The sequence below is a fragment of the Delphinapterus leucas genome, chromosome 13 (assembly GCF_059928025.1).
Source record: "Delphinapterus leucas isolate spDelLeu-1000000601 "Yukka" chromosome 13, BTC_Dleu_Yukka2, whole genome shotgun sequence".
Taxonomy (NCBI): Eukaryota; Metazoa; Chordata; class Mammalia; order Artiodactyla; family Monodontidae; genus Delphinapterus; species Delphinapterus leucas.
In genome coordinates this window covers 62,035,132-62,057,975 of record NC_143141.1, presented here as the reverse complement: position 1 = coordinate 62,057,975, position 22,844 = coordinate 62,035,132, and the positions used below count along the sequence as shown (strand labels likewise).

The window sequence follows — 22,844 nt, the reverse complement described above, 5'->3', positions numbered from 1 at the left end:
ATATGCAATGAAATAATTATACAACTCACCATAATGCAGAATCAGTGGGAGCCCTGACTTGTTTTCACTTGCCACTTACTGACAGGGTTTTGACATGAATCTGCAAGCAACTGATTTATTACGGTCTCTGTGCAGTCAAACCTCTCTGCTAATGACAATCTGTATTTGCAGCCGCTCCCCAGCACTAGCATCACCACCTCAGATCATCAGGCATTAGATTCTCATGAGGAGTGTGCAACCTAGATCCCTCGCATGCGCAGTTCACCGTAGGGTGTCTGCACTCCTATGAGAATCTAAAGCCACCGCTGATCTGACAGGAGGCAGAGCTCAGGCGGTAAGGCAAGTGATGGGGAGCGGCTGTAAATACAGATGAAGCTTCGCTCCCTGGCCCTGCTGCTCACCTCCTGCTGTGCAGCCCAGTTCCTAACAGGCTATGGACCGCTACTGGTCCGTGGCCCGGGGGTTGGGAACCCCTGCTCTAAATAATGCCTTGCTTGAATAGCCATTTCTTTCCATTGTATTGGAAGAATTCGTTCCCACTTCTTTTTTCACCTTTTTTTTTTTTTCAATCTTTACACCCACAAGAGTACCTTTTCTTCTCGTGATCCTCTTCTGTTTGGACAGTCATTGAGTATCATCGTATCTTCATTTTATTCAGGTAGATTTCAATTTTTAGAAACAGCCAATAGTCATTTTACTCGAAATATGGTAAATCATGTAGGTTAGCACACAGAGTAAATGAGCTCTAATTTCCTCTTGCCCATGTATCTTCTTTTATTAATTTTTTCACACAGCATTCAATACCTCCATGATGATTGGTGGCTGCCAAGGGACCCTCTTACACTAGATTAATCCCAATTGGATGGCACTTAGGACCTTTTCCGACCATATTTCCCACCAAAATGTCTCATGTCTCATACCTAAGAAAGCTGATAGAGAACTCAATGGACTAATTTAAACCAGGGTATTCCCAGCTTATATTTGAACACTTTAATTTACTGAAATCCAATGAACCATTTATACATCAACAATGACTCATTTCCTTAGCTCAAGAAAGTGAACAAAGGTTTGATTCTCTCTCTTTCTCTCTCTCATTCTTCTTTATATACAAATGTGAATTATCCCCACCACCTGCTCATCTAACTCTGAAAGTTATTTCTCGAAGGCAAACCATAAAGCAGGATCAGGTAAGGGATGTACAGAGCTCACTGAAAACCCACCTCAGCTACGGAATGAACAACTCAAAGGTCTACAGCCTGTGGAAGGCAAGTCCATGGTGTCAACTTTGAAGATAAAGAACAGCTTCTTAACCAACCTCACCAAATCAATTTTTAACACTTCTGTCCCATGAGCTTCCAACCTACTTTCATAGGCCTAGGCTGATCAAAAACAAAAGCATTCGCCATAAAGACCCAAATAAATGAACTTCCTTTTAGAATTCTCTCTTGCCAAACTTGATGACTGAATAAATTCAGGGACAGTCAAATTTATATCAATTATACCAACAGTCACGAGAGGTAAGGTAATATGAATTCACACTTCCAGATGCTGAAATGATAACTTTGGGATCCTTTTAACCCCAATTGTAACATGGTCTACCATGTTATTTTTCATTTCTGAGATAAGAAGTTTTTAAAAAAATTTTTGTTTTTAATTTCCCACATGTGAGCACAATCTCTGAAACACAGTGGCTCATTTTACACGTTTGGATCTGTTCAGGCAAGAAAGAGAGTCATACCGTTTTCTCTCCCTCATAGTCAGACCTGAGAGTGTGTGGCAAACATTTCAGAAATCAAAGTGTTTTCAAGAACTTTTCATCTTGTTTCCATCCACAAAATAAAAAGGGGGGGGGTGGATATCTTAATGTAGCCACAGCTGGGAATACAGTTTGTTGAAGAGACAGGAAGGAAGAGAGATGAAGGACTCCTATAAACTTTTCTTTACCATCTAAATATGTAGAGTATATAAAGATTACAACAGAAACAGGTCAAAATGGCACTTGCTGTACTTTGGGAAATCTTGACTATGAGGACCTTTTGCCGTAAAATGGTGGGTTCTTCTATCACACTGACTGGAAGGCCAGTCTGGGATGTGCTCACTGCATGTGTCAAGAGCAATTACCCAAAAATCTCTGTGGAGCTTCTCTTCTTTAGGAAACAGGGGAAGCCCAAGCCATCAGTATTCTGCACGTGCAGTAACAGCCTGTGCTTGCAGAGGCAATAATTTTTCAGCTCCCTTCAGATTCTATTTATTGGTTATTTTCCCCTTTGGCTGAAAAGGTTTCTCCTTGGTACTAAGCAGGGGCACCAATCTAACAGAGTGTATTAGAAACTGATCTATTGGTATTTCACTGGAGTTCTACTGGGGTTGAAGTGCTCAAACAAAATGTGATAAAAGTTTGAGAGTGTTTTGGGTGACTCTAATCCCAAGGTCCCACTTGGTTGACTTGATCTCCTGCTCTCAGAGATGTAGGCAATGCTAGTTTGGGATGGGAGGTCTGGTAGACCCTGAATATGAGGCAGCTTTTACATCAGCCATTTGAGGAAGATCCCATGCTATCCTGGATGACAAGATACTATGCCTTCATTTACGTGCATGAATAAATTCATGTGAATGAATTATTTAAAGAGGAAAATGTGGGAGTGAGCATTGCATAGTAATTCAGCTCAGTCTTTGCACTGGGTTTTTCAATAAGTACGAACATTTTCCTCTCATGTCTTCCTGCCTAAGACGAAGAGAAAATGATGATGGGGAAGGGATACCATTGATACCAAGGGAAGTTTTGGGATAGATAAGAGAACAGTCCTTTATGACTCTTATCAGAGTTTACAATTTCAAATTCCTTTGTGTAGTGTCTGTTTAGTGCTTTCTCCACAAATAAACTGTAAGCTCCATGAATACAGGGAATGTGGCTGCTCTGTTCCTTACTATATTGCCAATACTGACTATAGTTCTTGGCACACAGCAAGAAAGGACAAATAAATACTTTGTCTCCTTTAAACCAACGGTTCGCATTCTTCTCCAAGTGAGAAGTTGGTAAGGATTTTCTTGAGGCTTGACAATGACCAAAGCCAGTGGTGGAATGGAGATTACCTGGTAAAGGTGGTCTTTGATCTATTGGGAATTCCAGTAATATCTGACTTTGATATCAAATGAGTATAATTCTATTATGTCCTAGACCATTTTGGTGTAACTGGTTTATAAACCATTTTAAGCTGTAAATAGAAAAACTGTCTTATTTTAAAGAAAAATATAATAGCATCCATTTGTTCATTCAAGAAATATTTTCTGAGCCCCTACACTGTGCCAGGAATGGTTCTAGATTCATGGTGAATATGGCAGATGGGTTGCTCATGGAGCTTTCACTGTAGTGATGCATCTGTGATTGAACTGGTGGGCATAGAGGCCAAAGTAGCAGTTTTAGGCCAAACTGCCCTAAACAAATAATATGAGACCAGAGAGGCCAGCTAAAATTTTGTTCATATTTAGTTTTCCTGTCACCTCGCTCACCAACTAAGGTGGGATGAGGTGAATCTAGAAGCACAGAATGAAGTGGGGAAAGAGGTGCCCAGGGATCATGCAGTAACATTGTTCTTAGCAAATGGCCCTCCTATAATTCCCAAGAAGGTAAGATGTTTAAGCATTGAAATGGCTTCATGATATGGTAATGCCAAATCCAAAGTGGTTCTACCATGTGAATATCCCTTCAACGAATGATCTGAAGTTTGAACAACCTACAGAGCAGGCTCAAAGCATAGGCCGGGGAGTTGGTTGACAAGGATAATTTAAGTCATGGCGTTACTATTTTCTGGTTGATTCATGAGAAAGTTCCTTAACCTTTCTAAGCATCAGTTTCACCTGTAGAGTGGTGATAACAATGCCTAGGTTATAAGGTTGTTGTGAATACAAAATAAAATAATACAGTGCAGGGCTTCCCTGGTGGCGCAGTGGTTGAGGGTCCGCCTGCCGATGCAGGGGACACAGGTTCGTGCCCCAGTCCGGGAAGATCCACATGCCACGGAGCGCCTAGGCCCGTGAGCCATGGCTTACAGATATCCTCACTGCTTCTTAGAAATAAAACACCCAGTGGATGTAAGGTCTTCAGGAGAAAACTGACTTTCCTGTTGCTCTTATCCTTGACTTGGAATAAAATTAATTTTTTTCTATGGACATAGAAAGAAAATTCTCTGAGCGAAGGTTAATGGAAGGTAACTGAAAAGTTGGAGAAAGGTAGGCAGATAATAAAACTGGTTGAAAAGCTCTATTATTTTTGCAGAACACTTTATTTCCCATAGGTTCATGACCTGAATATTACATGGGATGAAGGGAGGCCCTTATCAAAAGCCTGCAACTTGGTAGCTACAAAATCAATTTTTAAATGATTTATGTTATGTCCTTTAGGACCGAAGGCAGTAACTCATTCTCCCTGTGGCACTCAGCTGCCACTTAGATGTTGAAAAATGATTAATTTTTATTTACAGTGTGCTTCCCCTCATATATCACTGGAAACAAGTTTTGAGAGCATAGCATTTCTATAGCATTATTAACTGAGGGAAGTCCCAGGCAAAGAGAAAAAAAATCTACTAAAAACCAAAGATCTCAGCATGCACTGAAATAATCATTCTGAAAAATTTTCAAGGCCAAATCTTCCCATCTATCTGGTTTAACATATTTAACATAAGCAGCCCAAAATAGCTTCCCAAGAAGAGTCATTCTTGTATCAAATCATATTACCACTAACTTTAACAATGAGAGGATAAAGAATTTAGAATTCCTATGGTTTTTGCTCCTCCAGAAGACTGAATTCAAAACGTTTCTAGAATTTGGTGCGTGAAGCTTATTTCAACTTCATTTGAAATGTGTGCATTTGAAAAAATTGCTATAAGGATGCCTCTTCTGGGCCACCACATGCAGGTATTTCTTTCTTTCAAAACTGCAGAAGAACTATATTTCCAGGCTCCCTACTCTTCAGCTTGCCAGCCTGAACCCAATATTACTATTACTCCGTCTATTAGTACCTGAGGACCAACTCTACCTAGAACAAGGTTCACATTTTTCTCATCAACCATATCACCCTAAAACTCCTCTAGCTCAGGGCTCACAATAATTTGATAATAAGGGGCTACTGAGTATGTCCTTTGCACCTTGTGATCTTTAGGTTTGGGGTAAAGACCCTGAATAGCATGGAGGGAGATTAGGAACTACTCTGAGACCAGTGGAAAGAAGTTTGCCCATTGCTTCTCGACACTAGAAAAGTTAGAAGGCTGTGGAGAATGGTACCTGCCATTTTATCTTCTACCATTTTCTAGGACAAAATTTCCCAAGGGAAGAGTTAGGAGAACTCAGCTTGGTCAATTACCAGCTCCATATTGCAGACCATTCATAGGTTTGTGTACATTTTGTACCACATCCGTCTCCACAGTTCACTGCACACTTTTCTCCTCATTGGGCCAATGATATTGGTTAAGCTGCAGGTTGGTGCCTATGGATCACCATTTCCTGCGTCATTAAGTATGGCCATATCCCTCCAGTGGGTTGTGAATGAAATTAGTACTCTGCTTCTCTCTCACTAACTTCGATGGTTAAAAGCATGCTAGCTCATCAGTCAATGGCTTGAACTGGTATGACTAAGGATAAAACATCCTGTCAGTACAAGTTATTTATTAAGGGCAGGGGCTGAGGGCTTTCCTTCCTGTTTTTAGTTTGTTTTGTGTACCAGATTCATCATTCATTAGCAAACTTTGGGAAGCCCAGTTCATTAGGTTTGCAGGGTAAAAATGTGGGCAAAACTATCTAAAATAGAGTTAAAAAAAAAAAAGAGGATTCTTCTACCACCATCAAATATTGAAACACTTACACTTACTAACTGGAATATAAGACAAGAAAACAAACGAGTAAGGGCTTTGCTGATATATTAACAAGATCCTGGATCCTTCCCTTGCAGGAGAAAGACTGCATTTGCTTAAGTCACTTAGATGAGTCTTATGTCTCCAGATAACTTCAGTCATAATCCTTATCATTTGTAAGTGACAGAAGTAAAGGGACGGAGGCAGGAAGAATATATGGACTGCTATCCCAGAAACTTAATAACATTTACTTAGTAAGTGGGCTTGTAACACAGACAAATGACCATTTTTTTCATTAACATTTTCCTACCATGCCACTATTCTGTGTACTTTTCTTCTTCTTGAGTCCTATAGTTGTTTCTAAGAAACACCAATCCAGAGGAAGACACTAAGTTCTCAACACACTGTATTGTAATTGCCTGCTTGGTCCCTCTCAGTTGTAAGTGCTGTGGAAGTGGGAAACATGTACCTTGACTGTCTGTCCCAGCCGCCATTGTAGTACCTGGCGTGCAGAAGGTATTCAGCAACTTTTTATTGAATGAATGAGAAAAAATGATAGAATCTGTCGTTTATTAAGCACCTACTATGGGGTAGTGGTGCTAGGCATTTCACTAATCATATTTTGAATTCTCATAACAACTCAAAAAGTAGGTATTATTTTTCTCATATTATAGGAGAAGAAACGGCTTCAGTGAGTTTCAGGCATGTGGCCAGCACACGAGGGACTGTGCTGCAGCGATTCCCTCCTCTGTGACAATCAGGGCCCTTCCCACATAGTTTCCTATGAGTGTCCTGGGACCAGTCAGCAGGATGGCAGGAGGAGACTCCTGAATGACAGCTCACCTTTCCCACTGAGCGCTTATCTCTTGCTCAATGGGATGGGAAGGAGAAGGAAAACGAAATTAGGGAATTGTTGTGGGTGTTTCACATACTTTATCACATTGAAGCCTGAAAATGAACTCATCATGCTGACATTACCAGTCTTATAATCAAATGAGTAATCAAAAGTTAGGAGATATCATATAGTATCACTTATATGTGGATCTAAAATATGATACAAATGAACTTATTTACAAAACAGAAACAGACTCACAGACATAGAAAACAAACTTATGGTTACCAAAGGGGAAAGGGGGTCCAGGAAAGATAAGTTAGGAGTTTGGAATTAGCAGATACAAACTACTATATATTAAATAGATAAACAACAAGGTCCTATGTATAGCACAGGGAACTATATTCAATATCTTGTAATAACCTATAATGGAAAAGAATATGAAAAAGAATTTATATATGTGTGTATAACTGAATCACTTTGCTGTACACCAGAAACTAACATAACATTGTAAATTAACTATACTTCAACTAAAAAAAATTAGGAGAAATGACTTTCTCCAAACTCCAGGCCGTGGTGCATATGGTGTAGGTACTAAAGATGAAGGTTCCTGGGCCCTGTCCCAGACTCACTAAGGTGGAATTCCTGAAAAATGGGCCCAGGAATCTGGAATCTCCATTTTTGCAACTCAATAAATAGTCCTTAATACAAACTAAAGTTTGAGAAGTGCTGTACTATGTCCATCTGCCTCTAAACACACATTCTTGGGGCAAGAAATTTTTCATGCATTTGCACAATACTAGCAGCCAGATGGTCTATAAATAGAACCACCCCTTTAGCAAACATTAGGGTTGCATTTGCAATTCAGAATACAGGGAATGCCTTGGTAGCCCCCATTAATGTTAATGGGAATCATGTGGCTAATTCTCTATACTCCATGCTGTAAAGTGTTCCCTTTAGAACCAGGAGAGGCTATATTTAATCAAACCATCTGGATTCCTTTGCACATGTATAAGGGCAAAAAATAGGTCACAGTTGGTAAGCTACTTTCTGCAAACTATTCCATTGTATCAACAAGCTCCAAAGTCCTGAGAGGGTTCCTGCTCTCCTGCCTGCCTCAGTGGGTGACAGCCCCAGAGCCAAGGAAGGTCAGAGAGAGTGCAAACTTTAAGGAAAAAGAGTTTCAATAGCAAGAAAACAAAAGCAAATCATCCCCTAAAGATAAAAGTATGGAATAAACTTGTTACAAACTATTAACCTCTCCAAATAACACATTTCTACTCCAAAATAACCTCACTTGCTGCTTAAGGAGAAGCATGAGATTAAGAAACACAATTTAGAGAGCATGACAACTCCAAATATGAACTCAGGTTGTCCACGAAACTCACAGACACTCAAGTTCCTGGGAAAACCACGATGATGATGGGTCTATGACCAGGAAGAGAGTCAGGGAGCCTTCACAAGCCTTTGAGAACTCAATTCTATTACTGACCATTTCTATTATAGGAGAGATGTTCTAGAACTGTGTGAAGAAGTTTAAAGCAAGAAGAGGATTTATCGAGCTCAGTCTGATATGAACTTGAGCTCTGTCAAGTCTCGGAGCAGGAAGCTATTGATTACAAGGGCCAGGAGGGCCAGTGGGTCCTGGGCTCTTATAGTTCAGTAGATCAGAAATCCTATGTCAGTGTCCACAAGGCTGTGTTCCTTTCCGAAGCCGGTAAGGGAGAATCTGTTCTGTTGCCTTCTCCACCTTCTAGTGTCCACCCACATTCCCTGGCTCACAGCCCCTTCTTCTATCTTCAAACCCAGCAATGTCGTATCTCTCTGACTATTCTTCCATAGTTACATCTGCCTCTGATTCCAGACAGCAAAGGTTCTCTGCTTTTAAGGAGCCACATGATTAGACTGGACCCACTGGGAAATCTAGGATTATTTTCCCATCTCAAGGTCCTTAACTTAATCACATCTTCCAAATCCACTTTGCCAAGTAAGGTAACATATTCAGAGGTTCTGAGAATTGGGACATGGACATCTTTGTGTGTGTGTGTGTGTGTGTGTGTTGGGCATTATTCTGCCGACCACACAGGGTAAGAGGTGGTGAAGAGGGAGGTTCCCAGAGGTTCGAAGGAGCCCAGATAAGAAGCTACGACGAGGCTATCTTTATAGGCCTTCAGGTTGGTGCTGTCTTTCCAGGACCTTTTAAGTAGTTCAGGCTGGTTTTCTTTTCTTTTCTTCTTGGTTTTTTTTTTTTTTTTTTTTTTTTGGCTGCGCAGGATCTTAGTTCCCCGACCAGGGACCGAACCCGCACCCTCGGCAGGGAAAGCACAGAGTCCTAACCACTGGACCGCCGGGCTGGTTTTCTAAAGATCCCCTTTTCTTTATCACCCTCACTGCTACCACCACCGTTCTGGCCCAACCCCTCTCACCTGGATTATAAACTCATCGTTCCTCACTGGTCCCCTAGAGTCCTACGTTCAAACCTGCCCTGCCCCAGGCTAATTCTCCATATAGCAGTCAGAGTAATTTTTAAAAACACAGTCATATTATGCCACTCCCATGTTCAAAACCCTTTAATGTCTTTCTCTTACACTTAGAACAAGCCTCCCAAGCCCCTCACCATGGCTGACAGAACCCTACCTGGCCTGGCCCAGGACTCTTCTTTGATCTGCTCTTACCCTCCTTCCCGTGGTCACTGGGCTCCAGCAACACTGCCTCTCTGCTGTTCCTCAATCTCCGCAGGCCAGCTCTCACCTAGGCCTCTGCTGCACCTGGAACGTTGACTCCAGATATTTGCATGATGTGTTCCCTCCCCTCTTTCCGGAACCAGATGAGATGTCATCTCCTCAGAGAACTTCTCTGACCAACCTCATTAAAATACCAAGCCCTTCCTTCACTCTCTATCTCCCTAACCGATGTATATATTTATTTTTCAAGTTCCTTATCACTGCCTGACGTTGTATTTCTTTTGTTGTTTTCTTTGTTGATTATTTGTTTCTGCCACCAGAATGCAGAAGTTACCTGAGGGCAGGGGATTCCCAATGAGCCAAGAACAGTGCCTTACACATTAAATATCTGTGTATTACATAAAGATTTAATTCAACACGTATTTGTCGAGCACCAATATGTAAAAGACACTGTGATATAGCAGTGAAAAAGACATACAGTCTGCCCTTTTCCCTCAAGTGTCCCACTGATTGATTGGTTTTCCTATCCAGAGTCAACTTTTACTGATGCCCAAAGTTTACTTTTTAATTCCCATTTCCCTCTCATGGCTCTCCCCCGTTCTCATTCAGTTAACATATATTATTGAGCACCTAACCTAGATCCATAATAGGTCCCTCTCCCTGAAATAAGAACATCACGTTTGGGAGGTTTCTTTTGTTGGTGGCCATGATGAGAAGCAGATAAGGGGTAGGAAGTTTCTAGGAAGATTCCCGCCTCTAATCCTACACACCTCTTCTTTTTCTCATCCGAATTCATCTGCAAAGATGAAAGCATCTTCACGTAATAACAGAAGCTCCCTAAAATAATCAAAGGATTTCGGTAATGGGGGAGTCAGGAGACATGGGCCCAGCACCAACAATGCAGAGATTGTGCCATATGGACTGGGTGAGGTCCCTGCAGACCTTACCACATGGGTCTAGAGGTCACACTAGCTGACCCCACAGCCAAATTAGAATAGGCATGCAATCCGAATTCACAGCCCAGCCTAGGTGGCGGTATGCCAGGCAATGCCATTTTAACATTTTCCACTTCTTGTTCACCATTGTGCTTGCAATTCCATGTTTTACTTAGAGAACATATGCTAAACAAATGTTTCTAAATAAGCCTGAGCTAATTTCACCTTTGAGCTCACTCTGCTACCACAGCCTATGGCAAATCAGATAGAGCACTGACACATGCCCTGCCTGTACTACAAGATGCGTGGTGCAGTTAGTTTGGGCTCTCTGTGAGAAGATGCACACACTTTAAATACTCTTAGTAATCAGGAAGTATAAAGAGATACTTCCTGTGAATGGATAAGCCAAGAAGAAGCTCCATAAGGTGTACAAATCCTGGTACTGCTCACCGATTTGTGCGGAAAAAGCTTGATGTCAGAAATTTTATTTAAAGTATAAGCCATATGGAAAGCCCCGGAGTACTCTATAGGGTGTCCAAAATTAGATGTCATTTATTCACTCTAATAAGGGCTAATAAGGTCTAAGCATAACTCTATACTTTGAAAGCGAGGTCCAGTAATCAGTAATTCACTAAATGAGGTTGTTAAATGATACCACAGCATTTATAGGTCAGTCTGAACTTTTCCCCTCTCTGGTTTAATGCCTCAGGACGGGGTGAAATTCCTGACAAGTGATTCACAAGCGCACTTGCCCAGCAAAGAGGAGAAGGAAGAAGAAACAGTTAATATGCCATGTTCCTCTCTCCATCTTAGCTCGGTTGGGCTGTCTTGGCCAGAGCACGATGAGGTGGTCCTACTTCTCTGGGGGGGCTCTGGGACTCCCAGGATTGCAGGGTGTTGGTATGCAGGCAGGGGGCTGTGCACTTCTCTGACGGCCCTGCCCTTCAGCTCTCCTCCCCCATAGAAAGAAAGCATCACATCGCTGCTTTTAGGTCATTTAGTCCCAGTTGCTCATTTCCTTCTCTGACTAGTTGGGGGTCAGAGGGCCACAGGGAGATGTGGATTAGTCCTTCTGAATGAAATGCACAGGGCGCTGAAGCTTTCCCAGCTGTTTGCCTCCTGGGGTGACATTCACATAATTGTCTTCAACTAAGGAAACCTGGGGCACCACATCTTACCATGTTGCTAGCTCTGCCTCTGTGTATTGACTTATCCACATTTGCTCATTGTGGAAATAAACACATAATTTCTAGGATTAAAAATAAACTAGTAACAGCAAAGCTTGGCTGTCCAGCCCAATACCAAAGGGCAATGGAAATTGTGTCCCAAGACTTTTCAACCACAGCCAGGTCAAAAGTCACGGAGTGGGGAAGTCCTGAAAATGAGACTGGCGGAGAGACCATTCGACTCTATGTGGGGGTACATGAACAAGAGATGTGAAACTCTCTTGATCATTTGACATCAATGCTCAGGAACAGAAACTTTGCAAAAGATTAGGTAATGATATGTGCATACCAACAGCTTCTATTTGTGCCGTAGGAAATCCAGATATAGAAATTCTTGCTTTTTTCATTGGAAAGCTAATTTCATTGCTGACAGTAAATCAAAATGCTCTATGGCCACCTAAATCATTATAAATGACTAAAAGTTATATATCCCCAGAGAAAACAACAAATGCTTATAAAACTCAAAGTGCTTCTTAGAATCTGGTTGTTACAAATGGAGACTGGCTCCCAGAAGTTCTGTAAATGGACAAGGGTTGAAGCTGTGGTTGGTTCTTCCCTTATATTAAATTGAGGTCATGTAGAAATATGAAATTATAATGGCACAAAGTGCCTATTTTCCACAAGCAGTAAGTAGACTACAAATACATGAATTAAGTCCTTTCTCTAATGCAAAAGTGCATCAGAGTTAAGCATTTTTATTTAATATAAGATTTTAAGATTAATCGAATTAGAACCAACGTATTTGACAAATGGTTAAATTTTCCAATTCCCCCTTATTTTAAATGAATGGAATAAGGAGTACATACTTGTGTTTTACAATTAAAACACTTTGAAATTGAATCGAAACTATTGTATTATCGTTTTTGTTATCCTGGAACAAGCAATAGTGGTATAGAGAGAAGACTGAAGAATCTGTATACAGCATCACAGTTAAGTCACTAATTCTCACCACGAGGCACCTACAGGACAGAGGGCCCACGAGACTCAAATCAATTCTATCTGAACAAAGGAGGAAATTGTCTTATGCGAAGGATCCACAGAGTTAGCTTGGATACAAATGTCACTCGAACCTTGAACAAGTGTACTAGTTTTTGCAAATGAACCACTCTACCTATGGAGAAAATTTAGGTTAATCTGCAAAAGCAACGTATTCTCTATGGCTTGGGGTAGAGCCTGCTTTCATCCACAGTAGCAGGTTGTCTGGAAGGAGAATTGGACTTAAAGCCAGAAGGCCCACGTCTGAGGCCTTTCTCTTTTACTTGGCCCTTACGTAAGCTTGAGTAAGCCATGGTCCTCTGTCGCCTGGTTTCCCCTGGCTTTAAAATGAAGATAAGGATTCTAGCCCTGTCTACCTCAAAGGTGGGAGGTCACATGGGATAATTATGTGCAAGGTGCTTCGTAAACTCAGAAATACTCTAATAAGGCAGGGCCTTGGGCCTGTCCATTGATTTGCAAGGCTCTGCTGGGAGGTCAGCCTGGGAGGTGCTGGGGGCAGGGTGGTGCAGGGAGGGACTCAGTAACTTCTCTCTGCAGGATGGTGACCTCATTCAAGGGGTGGGGGGGGATCTCTACATACACACCGCAGTACAAGTGGACTCTGAAAGTTTCATGCCCTGGCTCTTTTTTTTTTAACATCTTTATTGGAGTATAATTGCTTTACAATGGTGTATTAGTTTCTGCTGTATAACAAAGTGAATCAGCTATACATATACATATATCCTCATACCTCTTCCCTCTTGTGTCTCCCTCCCACCCTCCCTATCCCACCCCTCTAGGTGGTCACAAAGCACCGAGCTGATCTCCCTGAGCTATGTGGCTGCTTCCCACTAGCTATCTATTTTACATTTGGTAGCGTATATATGTCCATGCCACTCTCTCACTTCGTCCCAGCTTACCCTTCCCCCTCCCCGTGTCCTCAAGTCCATTCTCTACGTCTGCGTGTTTATTCCTGTCCTGCCCCTAGGTTCTTCATGACCTTTTTTCTTTTATTTTTTAGATTCCATATATATGTGTTAGCATACGGTATTTGTTTTTCTCTTTCTGACTTACTTTACTCCGTACGACAGACTCTAGGTCTATCCACCTCTCTACAAGTAACTGCCACAGCTCTTGTAATCTGTCCTGAGAGCTGACTGAGCTCAAGATGTTTACACTCTAACTTGTGAACAGATCTATATGGCGAGCTGTAAAAATCCAACACAGGAAATCTTCTGGTCTGAGTATTGCCAGTTTGATGCCTTTATATTGGCAAATTAGGGAACTGTTTGGAAAGTTTGAGTTTTGGAGCTAATGAAGAGCTGCTTTCCCTTCCCTTTCTGTCCCCCACCTGTTAGAGAAGGCAGAGGTCATCAGACTCACTGCCTCTCTTTGTGACTGTATGTTCCTTAAATGGATGCCTTTATAAAAACAGTTGGTTAAATTGTTTCAGTGTGTGGCAAAGACTGAGGAAATAAGCCCTGAGATTATGTTTCTGTTTGAATCTCTGAGGCTTAATGAGAACAATGGCTGAAAACAAAAGAGCCTTAAACAGATTTGATGTGTTTTCCTCATTTCAGAGAATGTCTATTTGTATGTATTATTCTCTAGCCAGCAAAAGCAAGGTGCCCAGCTCATTCTTTCTTCATGGACTATGGTTTTAAAGGACAGAGACTCTCAGCTATCAAAGGAATCTAGTGATTTCTAATCATATCAAGGCCAGCAAAGTGGATGATATAAAATATCAGGAAGGGGGTGCAGTGAAGGACAGTACTTTTCTTCCTTTGTCTTATTCAGCGTGTTGATAATTCCAGGAAACTACTACTTCTTTAATCCTTCCAAATGCACTTTAAAGAGGCCATCGTTTTTATTGGACATCGTTATTCCAGATCGGAAGAATTTTTTATTCCTCTGCTTTGTTGACACCTATACTAGGCTTCCTCAGGGTTGAAATGATTCACATTGGAGGATTTATTCTGGACATTGGCAATGTCCAATTTACATTGGGAATTATGGGGAAAACCACTTTTTGTGGTGGTTCAGCTTAGAAAGGTTACTTTCAGTTAAATGATGTAGGTTAGAAATGTCTGAATAGGACAATGAGATTCTACCTAGCAGAATTATTCAACTAGAAATAATGTCACAGGTAAATTAAAAACCAATGACCAAATCCTGCTACATGAACATCACAGTATAATGAGCAAGGATAAAGGAAGAGGAAGTTAACATAACAAAAATATATATGGTTTATGCTGATAGTAACAATAACACATATTGACTGGTTCTACCACTCGCTAGCTTTATTACTCTGACAAGTTACTTACACTGTTTGTGCCTCAGTTTTCTCATCTTTAAAATAGGGATAGTAATAGTAGCCACCTCATAAGGTTGTCATAAAAATTAAATGACATAATCATTGCAAAGTGTTTAGCACAGCGTCTGAAATATTGTAAACACCCAACAAACATTAGCTGTTATAAAATCAACAATATTTATTATTTGACTGCAAAAATAAATTTAAAAAAGAATAAGAACAACAATAAATAGGTATATAGTTGCTTGCTATGTGCTGGGCACTGTCCTAAACACATATCATCATTATATTTATTAACATATTTAATCCTAATACCAATTTCATAAGGTAGCGATGCTATTATCCCCATTGTACAGACAGGGAAACCAAGGAAGGCACAGAAAGGCAAAGTAACTTACCTGTCTACGTGATGAAGCTAGAATTTGACCAGGAGATCTGCAGGTATCTCAGTGTTTCCTGAGGTGATTTAACAAATTCTTGGTTTTTATAACTTGTTTATAACATCACTGGTTTCTTTTTAAAATATGCAATGGTTATTTTATAGGAGGCATTAACTCTATAATTTATTCACTTGGATCTCTGAAAATAAAGGTATCACAAAGTGATGACATGGGGAAATTAGAGTGACATTGTGTATTATTCACTCATACATGCAAAAAAATAGTACCTAATGTGAAATGTGGACAAAACAATATACTTAAGCGTTAGAGAGTGAGATCTGGAGATTAGGGGCACTTTGATCTCTCTTTCATTTTTTTCTTACAAGGTACACACTGATAGGATGTCTGGACTCATGACCAGGAGGCCCTTTATCTCTCTTCTATTTCTGTACATCTAGCTCTGATTCTGTAACTAATGCCTGTACAAGAAAACAGAACGCCCCACTTGACATCTGAGCTCTTAAAAATCTTGTACAATTTAATCAATATTCACTTTTTATAGCTTTTTTTCCCATTCTTATTTTGTAATGATTTCCTCTACATTTTTTGATTTGTCTTCAAAGCCCAGATGCTTAAATATTGGTTGTGCTAGATCTTAATGGTTACTCCAGAGCCATGGAATTTTAAATTTGATCTTAGACTTCTAAGACGTGACAGCTTGATTATTTTACAGGGCCCAAACCCTGAATCAAGCCTGTAATTTTAAGACTCAAAACTGTTTTCCCATTGATGCAGACATTTTGAAATGTGTGGCCCATAGCTATTTACGAGTAGTTTACAGCTGTTGTCTCTTTGTGCCCAAGATCGTGGAGAGTCCAAGAGGTGACCCTCCAGGGAATGCTATTAATTTCACTCTCATTTCAGACAGCGTTTCCTTCAACTAGCAATTTTCTGGCTCCCTTATACTACCCTGTGGCCTCACGGCATTAAGGCATTCACAGGGCGCTTGGACAATTTATCAATAATACAGGCTTTTAAAACAGGCAACTTTTTCAAATGCTGGTGAAACAGAAAATGACTCCTGAATAAAAAAGCAAGTGCCAGAAACTGAGGGAAAAAAATTACTTAAACTAAGACCGGGGCTAGGTAACTTCTTTAGTATAAGAAGAAGGGATTATTATAGTATCAATCTGGGGCACTGTGATATCTGAAACACAATGGAACAATTCCTAATGTTGTAAGGAACCAAGCGATACTCTTTAGGGTAAATTAACCAACTTTTAGTGCACGTGAACATGATTTTGGAAGTGCTGTATCTGATTCCATGTTTGATAGGGTCTGACACCTCTCTTCCCAAGTGTGCATTGGAAATCCTATTCTGGCCCTTCTTTTAAGGGAAGAAGTCAATATATCAGCCTTGAAAATCCGATAAACTTAAAGTACACTGGCACACAAAATAAAATCTATTACCAGGGCGAAAAATTGAAATTTTCCCTGAAAATCTCTAGCCCTTGTCCTCCTATTGTTTATTTAGTCTTTGATTGCTTATTCTTCAACTTGCCTACATTAACATTTTATTCCTGAGTTTCCTTATCTATAAGATAGGGGTAATAACAATATCATAGGATTGTTTTAAATGTTAAGCTCATTCGTATTTGTGACCGGTTAGAATTATGTCAGGCAAAGAGAAAACACTATATAAATGTTTGATTTAAAAAAACCTCTTCCCTGCCTCTTTTCCATTCTGATAAAATAAATTCTTAATATACAAGTGCATCTGTATGTGATAGACCATATGGTATTTAAAATCATGGGACCCACTTTCTTTTTTCGTAAGAAGAAAGCATTTTGGAATTGCAAGATATGAAAAGCAGTGAGTGCCACATTGAAAAGTTAGATAAGGGCAATAAAGAATGGAAAATCCCAGCCTCTTACATACTGATTGCAGCTTTTTAGGATTATCTCTGGCCCATGTAAATTGCAAAAGCAGACATGAACTCTGACACTGTAAACCCAACTAAAATATGACTCTAAAATATGAATGTCGGCTATTATAAAAGAATCTAATGATGATAAAACCTGAGGAAATAAACATTAGAAAATAGCAGGTTATCTTCTCTTCCTTAAAAGTCCTGAAATTTAATTTCACCATACACAGTCACAGGATAAAACATCTGTTCTAATGGAAAAACAACAAAAATCCATTTCTGAAAAGCTCCACAGAGAATTTTTCACATGAGTAGATGGAAATATGGATTCCATTTTTAGATAACTACTCTTTCTTGATGTAAAAAAGCCAGTGGTCCAAAAACACAAATATCACATTTGTTTCAATCCTGAAACTCTGATAAGCACAAAAAGTTGCAACACCATGCTTAATTAACTTGACGTTGATTTATGCATCCTCTCCCTTTGTAAACAGAGTGACATCCAGGCACTGGGAATGCTGAAATAGAACATTTCATCCCTGCCTAGGGAGTTCACACTTTAGCCAGGAAGTCAAACACCAAACCATTAAAATACGATGTGATTAGCTCTGTGATAGAGAGAAATACAGGAGCAAGTCGAGGAGAAGCAACGAATCAGATCAGCTGTATCAGGAAAGGCTCCTTAGAAGAGGTGACGTCTGAATGATGTCTTTAAGGCCCTATAAGGATAGCCAGGGAAAGGCAGGAGGAATGGTTTGTGCAAAAGCAGAGATGGGTAAAAAAGGAACTGTAATATCTCAGAATTAATCTCATATACAGCACCTTATCATGTCATCTATATTTCTGTTACCATGAATATTATGCATATTTTTATGCACCTGCATGGCTCTCTCGGCGAACGACAACCTCCTAGAAGCAGGCCGATCCATCTTTGCATGTCCCATTTTGTCTTGCACTTATACTTTCCCACGCAGGTTTGACAGGATTAATTAATAAATTACAGTGAGATTTTGCAAGAGTCACCTGTGAAATATATTCTTCACCAAAACACTCACTGAAACTCTCATTCACAAGAGGAGCCCTTTGGCTTTTGCAAACATGGCCCCATTCCCAGGGACAGGGCAGGAGAAAATCTTCTCATCTTTTCAAAGCATCTGATCCCCAAGACATTTTTGTGGTCATGAGGAAAAGGGTCTGGGAAATGTGCTCTCAGATGGCATGGCTGGAATGAGGAATGGGAACTATTTTGCCTTCTACACAGTTTCTGGAAAAGGCAGTGAGAACAGAAAAAGCATCTGTGTTGGTCAGCATTCTCAGTGCCGGAGTTGAAAGGTACTATAATGCAGAAATGTCCCATACCCTTTCCTACCCAGGGCCTTGCCGAGCAGCAGAGCAAACCCACCAGGGCTTGTGGGTTCTGTCTCAGGACCCTGTGGAGTCCCATCCAGCATTTGTGAAGGTCGCTCTGAAGACAGAGCCCACTTCCTCGGCTCAGCCCGGGGGCCCTAGCCAGATCCACACAAAAAGAGTTTCATTTCAGAGCCGGAGGGGGCTCTGCTCCCTTTCAGCAACTTACAAAGGAAAGCTTTAAGTATACGGGGGCAGGAAGCTCTGGAAAGGTAAAGGTCCATCTTCTAAAATGGATTTCTTTCTTAAAGAAGTAGAGCAGAGAGCAGCGATTATTTCACCAGCAGTTTTCAGGGTAATATCTATAAGCCGGAATCAGCTAATGATGGTTTTTAAAGGTAAACGCTCCCTGATCCTCAGGAAGTGACTCTTCATCCTGGCGCTTTTGAGGCTTTGTCTTCACTTGAATCTTGGGTGGATGAAATCCGTCCTGGATTCAACCTAATCAAATAGTCAAAACTGGTGATTCACAGGAGTCTGTTTATTCTTCTAAACAGTGTGATACCAGTGGATTAGCTCTGTCTTCTAATTCCTCTATTCAGCTCCACCAGAAGAGCACAGCTTTATGACAAGAGCTCTGCATCAACTGCAGCCTTCTCTCCTTTTAACAGCAAAATAATAAAACGCAGGGAAATGCCACTTTTCCTGTTTTTTTTTCTTTTCCCTTCTTCTACAGCATTTATTTTCCTCACCTAATTCAGCGGCGTGCTGGGAAACTTAACTAAATCTTAAAGGAAAACATTCTGGAAAGCCTTAAGATTGGAGTTGTAGTAGGGAATAATTTCTGATCCGGGATAAGCTCCTCTAATCAGCTTTCTCATTCCAGGTACAACACAATAAAACTAACTAACATTTGCGAGAAAAAACAACGGATGTTACAGTTACCCAATAAAGTATCTTTAAACACCCAGCAGAGGGTAAAGACTTCTGTATCTTTACAGTGGCCAGAATATTGAGTATCATATTGAGGGCATGTATAATGCTTACTGAAATGCAAAGGCGGTCTAGTTTTGAAGTCTGCATATGTACATTCATTACTGCACTCAGGCACATACAGACTGTTGGCTTATTATTATTATCCAAGATTATAAATGCAAGCTAAAAGACTCTGCTTTCAAAAGCCCTTCCTTCGCCCAACTGCAATGCCAGGTGAGATGCATCTGTCTCATTTTCACACACTTCACTGCTCGATTTGGTCAAGTACCAAAAGGAAAACATGCCATAGCTTTTAAAGGAAGGGTGAGACCCTGTTCTTGCTGGAATTCATTGCTAGCAGTTTTTACTTTTTAAATTTATTTATTTATTTAGGGCTGCGTTGGGTCTTCGTTGCTGCGCGAGGGCTTTCTCTAGTTGCGGTGAGCGGGGGCTACTCTTCATTACAGTGTGAGGGCCGCTCACTACGGTGGCTTCTCTTGTTGCGGAGCACGGGCTCTAGGCACGCGGGCTTCAGTAGTTGTGGCACGCGGGCTCCACAGCGCAGGCTCAGTAGTTGTGACGCACGGGCTTAGTTGCTCCACGGCATGTGGGATCTTCAGGGATTGAACCCGTGTCCCTTGCATTGGCAGGCGGATTCTTAACCACTGAGCCACCAGGGAAGTCCCACTAGTGGTTTTTATCTTATTTTATTTATTTATTATTATTTTTTTGTGTGTGTGGTATGCGGGCCTCTCAGTGTTGTGGCCTCTCCCATCGCAGAGCACAGGCTCTGGACACGCAGGCTCAGCAGCCATGGCTCACTGGCCCAGCCGCTCCGCGACACGTGGTATCCTCCTGGACCGGGGCACGAACCTGCGGCCCCTGCATCGGCAGGTGGACTCCCAACCACTGCGCCACCAGGGATGCCCCACTAGTGGTTTTTTAAAGGATCATCATTGTCCCTGTGTACAGTCCTGCCCAGGAAGAGAGAACAGCTATTAAAAGTATCCAAACACTGGCTGCAAGGGGAACTTGACCTCTGATACAGTGTATGTCCAACAGATGCAGACACACTTCCCATCAGCCCTTCCACATCTCTGACACTCCCCCCCCCACCCCCGGCCCCAACCACCACCAGGAATCTTGAAAACCCTAGAATTAGCCCTACTCTTTTGTCAGTACAGTGATGACCTATGCTTATACCCAGTTGGTCCTGCCTGATTAAATGTTCTTACTGGATGGATCTGATTTTCATTAGTTTTCTCTCTCATTCACTTATTCTCAAAAAAGCCTTGATTCTTTATCAAGTCACTAGTTTTACTTTATCAAGCTGACTATTCTACCAGATCTCAAGAAAATGGAGGAGCTACTGAGTTTGCAACATGGTGTCAGAACTGGCCCACTCAGTGGAAACAAAACAAAATAAAATCCAAACACTTTAAACTTTTTCCTTTCTTGCCCCCACAATGGGAGGAGAGGGATGTGAAAGTGGAAATATAATGAAGAAAGTATCTTGACTGATTTCATGACTTCTCATCCAGTTAAACTGGTGTCACAGTAAGAGTGAGATGCTATTATTATCTTTGATTTTTTGATAAACCCGAAACACAAGTTAAACAAATGGTAAAACGTGGATTTCTGGCAGGCAATGACTTGTAAAAGAGAATAGCAAACAGTTATTTGGAGAGTGTTATATGGTTCCGCAGGGACCATTTTAAAGGTGTTTGCTCAGAACCTCCCTCTCAGAGACACCTACACAAGAGTCATATCAGCTGCCAATGATTCCGAGGAAGATTACATCTTCCCAACACACGTCTCTGTGACAGACCTTTCCAAAATCGCAAAAGAAAACAAAGGCAAAGCGCAAAGAGCAAAAATGGATGTCGCTTCATTTTCTCTTGCCCCCAGTCCTTGAAAACACCAAAGCACAGCTCTTTATGGGGGCTTCACTTCAGCTGTCCTTTCTGCCATACACACAGAAGAAACTGGATGCCCGAGTATATCCTTAACGGTCTTCCCGACAACAGACACTGAAGATGCGATAGAGCTAGACTTTCACTGACAAGGAAGGCTTTGAAAACAGAGATCTGGGATCAGGCAGAAAGAAAATAATAGGAAAAGTCAGTGGTTTGGCATATTTATCGCCCCCCCCCCACTTTTTTTCTGAAAAGCAAAGCTGTATAGCTGTTCACCCAGGGATTTTGGTAGAGTTGAGGAAAATCAGGTTTGTAATTGTGTACTTCTAGTGGTTTAAGAGAAGCAGTGATCTTGGCCATAATATAGAATATCTGCAAATATGAACCCCAGACCGTTGGGAGGTTAAGCTGGAAAACAAATTTCTCATCTGTATAAAGTCTTGCATGTGAATCTTGTTTCCATTTTTCCCAAAAGATTTCAATGAAAAAAATATATATGCATTTTTTTGGTTAAAAATGTACTTTTCTACATTTTCTTGGGTTGTTGCTTAGTCTTATACTGAATGGTTAATGAAGTTTGCTCCCTCAATCTCCTTTCCCATGAAGTTTTGCTAGTGCATGTCAGCCCTGCTGACAGCTGCTCACCAACGATGTGCTGCTCTATGCATCTGAGCAGGAGAGGACGCTACCAGCAATTCTTCGGGAGCTAAAAGGGGCAGATTCCTGTACCCCTGGAAGGAGCAAGCTTCATGTTCGTATGGGTGGTTATACAGGCAGGCTCTGGGCCTTCCTCAGTTCTCACTTTCATGCATTTTGATAGTCTAGTTTTATAACCAGAGAATGTCAGAGGTAGAAACGTGATTATAAGCCTTCTAAGCCATAGAGTACAACGTTGCACAAAATCGTCTTTGCAAAATGGTCAACCAGACCCTAGGAACAGAGAGGTGGCAGAATTTTTTCCTTCAAGAGATATTTATTAAGGCTTTATCAACAACTCTGTGAATTGGGTCTTATTATCTTGATTTTACAAATGAGGAAATGGAAACTCAAGGTGTTCACAACTGGTAAGAGATAAAATGAGATCTTGAACCCAGGTCTGATCCCAAAGCCTGCATTTTTTTTAATTAATTTTTATTGGCGTATAGTTGATTTACAATATTGTGTTAGTTTCAGTTGTACAACAAAGTGAATCAGTTATACATATACATATATCCACTCTTTTTTAGATTCTTTTCCCATATAAGCCGTTATAGAGTATTCAGTAGAGTTCCCTGTGCAATACAGTAGGTTCTTATTAGTTATCTATTTTATATATAGTAGTGTGTACTTGTCAATCTCAATCTCCCAGTTTATCCACCACCCCCCCCAGCAAAGCCTGTATTTTTGATCCACTCTAATATACATCTCTGATGGCCATTCTCTTTAACTTTTTCACAACCGTAGGAGGAAGGTTCTATATAATGACAGATACGTGCTTTCAGTAATA

At 40.9% G+C, this 22,844-nt stretch overlaps 1 protein-coding gene across 11 annotated transcripts in view; it reads right to left on the bottom strand.

Moving 5' to 3' along the window:
• The window catches only part of SLC8A1 (solute carrier family 8 member A1), a 360,075-nt gene that overhangs the window by 171,982 nt on the left and 165,249 nt on the right, over nucleotides 1–22,844 (bottom strand). The window contains exon 1 of one of the 11 annotated variants that reach the window (XM_089923248.1): nucleotides 9,316–9,404. The exons of the other annotated variants lie outside the window; for them this stretch is intronic. The gene's annotated coding sequence lies outside the window, so the exon portion shown is untranslated. Of the gene's footprint in view, nucleotides 1–9,315; nucleotides 9,405–22,844 lie in introns of those variants that run through there. 11 annotated transcript variants of the gene reach the window in all.